Here is a 2,572-nt window from a genome sequence, read left to right as displayed (position 1 = left end):
AAGATACATTACAATTATTGCAATCAATCTGATACACAACATCCCTGTTTTGATCAAGGGTTAACTTGTCCTTTCCAACTTTAATAAATTTACTCAATTTATTCAGACTACGAAAAGCCAAAGAGATCTCCTTCGTTTTTTTACAAATTTTTGAAATAGAACAAGAAAGGTCAGGAAGATAAGGAACAACAAAATATTTTCTAACCTCATCAAAATCATTCAAAACTAATTTATTGTCAGAGTTAGAATTTAATCTGTTATTGATTAAAAACTTAATGAATAGTTTGGGAAGATCTTAGCTTGTATAGCTTTTAGTTTATAAGTCCCGCGCGTAGGTACACTCGCGTGCAAGGAGAGCATGGCTGCCGGTTGGCCGGTTCTCGGTCTGAACTTAAGCAGCGGAGTTCCTTTTGATCTTCCAAGAGGCGGGGGGCGTCCGGTTGCCGATGCCGGCCAGGAGGGGCCGTAACGCTCGGTGATTGGTGCTCCACCAACAGGGGTCTGCATTCCCCCTCGTATAAAAACACGGATGCAGGGACACGGGCAGGGAGGAAGTGGATCGGCACCCAAATCGAGCTTTCGGGCGCGTGATGTCACACACCTGCCACTAGGGGTCTGCTTCTCCCCAGGTTAAAAACTCGGAAGCAGGGACACGGGTAGCGGCGGTGGATCGGCACGGAAGTCGGGCCTTCGGGCGCGTGGTGCCACACACCGACCAACAGGGGTCTGCCTTCCCCTCGTATAAAAACACGAAGGCAGGGACACGGGTAGAGTTCAAGCCGTCTTGGCCACGACAGGGATCCGGCTCACCTTGTATAGATATTCGGAGTACGGTCGGGTCGGGGGTGCTTCCGCAGCATGGCAAAGCATCTCCGAAGAAAATGGCGCTGCTTGACCGGTGGCAGTACCCATCAGTCGGCTTTCAATCTGGCCCTAATCCAGGGTAGCCTTTTGCGGACTGGCTGCTCTTGCTGGGGTCAGGCGCTCCTTCCATGCCCCGCCGGGTGTGGGGAGTTGCCCCGCGTAGGGGGTTCCCCCGGCTGTGGTTCGGGCGGTGCGGTGCGGTGCGGCTGGGACCCGCTGGAGTCAAGGGCTGCGCTGCGCTGTGCTGCTCGTTTGCGCGGCCAGGGTGCCTCTCGCGGGGGTCTGTCGGCTGGGGAAGAGGCTGTCGCTACCACAGGCTTTCGCCTAGCGGGGGTTCCACATGACCCTGCTATAAAACAATCGCATGTGGCTTGCGGGGGTAGGTTAAGGTGCCAAGGGTCCCGATAACAGTGCACTCGGGACATGATTGGTATGGGGGAGTCTCCTTTCCGGCGAGCGAGATAGATGGCAAGGAGGCTCGAGGAGGCGAGAAATCTGGACGCTCCCATAACTGGTGGCCCCGGGTGGGGCCCGCTAAAGGGGCGAAAAGAGGACTCTTAAGCCCATTTTTATCCCTTCCGAGGGAGTGCTACCTTGTCGTGGTAGAGGGGCTTGAGTGCCGTGTTGATCCGTGAAGCTATGCCGGCGGGAACTTCGGTTTTTGGCAGGGTCACCCTTGCCGGACAGGTCCACGGAGAGCGGCCAGACCAAGAGCGCACCCGGGCAGGCCGGGCTCGTTAACCCTGTGTGGGCAGCCGGCCTAGGAGAAGGAACACTCCGAAATTACACCACTCTTCTAAAAACTATGGGTATGAGTTCTGAAGAAGAGATACACGTACCGGCCCAGAGTGATCGGACACTCAGGGCCCGGCGTAGGGGTGTTGCCGTCTCAGGCACCCCCATGTCGTCATCTCGTGATGGGCTACACTCCGCCTGCACCGCAGAGGTAAGGGGCGAACATACTACTGCAAAGGCGCGCTACGACGTGCTCGCGCTTAATGCGCGACGCATGTTTGGGGCGACGGTCTCCTTCATTAAAGGTAGCGCCGTTGGCACCCCTTTTAGGAAAGAGAAAAAGAAAAAGCCGGCGAGGGAGCGTTCCCGCTCTCCGCCACCCGCCGGCGTGTCCGTGTCTCCACTGTTTGAGGACGATGACATTTTTATGGAGGTGCAGGAGGACGCCTCCACACAGGCCCCCAGCACAAGTAAGGGCGTCGGAAGACCGCCAACCGCTGCCGAGTTTCTCGGTATTGTCGCGGCCGAGAAGCGTGCTTTGGATGCGAAGCGAGCGGAAGCGGTCCTTGAGCTGGAGGACAAGTGCTGGCGCGACACCACCCAGCTACCGTCTTCCAGATTCACGTGTCCGGTTGCCTTCGCGGCTGAAATGGTGCAGAAGACGTACGCAGCTGCGGAGGCCGTGACAAAAGTGGCCACCATGTCCAAGAATCTTGCCGGACGTTACGTCAAGATCTTAAAGAACGTGGCAGCCACTATAAGGGGATTGGGCGATGGCATTGTCGCCTTCGCCTATGTGCCTGTGGAGGCGGCAAAGTCGGAGCTGGCCGGGCCTGGCGCGCTCGTGGATGAGCGCGTCAGGACGCTTCAAGAAAAGCTCCGGCGGGTGATACTCTATTGACCACAGTACGATTCGACACCGCTCGATTCGACACAGATTTATTCGACACCAGATTATTCGACACCGTACGAT

Source organism: Pseudomyrmex gracilis, unplaced genomic scaffold, assembly GCF_002006095.1.
Source record: "Pseudomyrmex gracilis isolate BER0280 unplaced genomic scaffold, ASM200609v1 scaffold_1567, whole genome shotgun sequence".
Classification (NCBI taxonomy): domain Eukaryota; kingdom Metazoa; phylum Arthropoda; class Insecta; order Hymenoptera; family Formicidae; genus Pseudomyrmex; species Pseudomyrmex gracilis.
Note: the sequence above shows the minus strand (reverse complement) of the source record.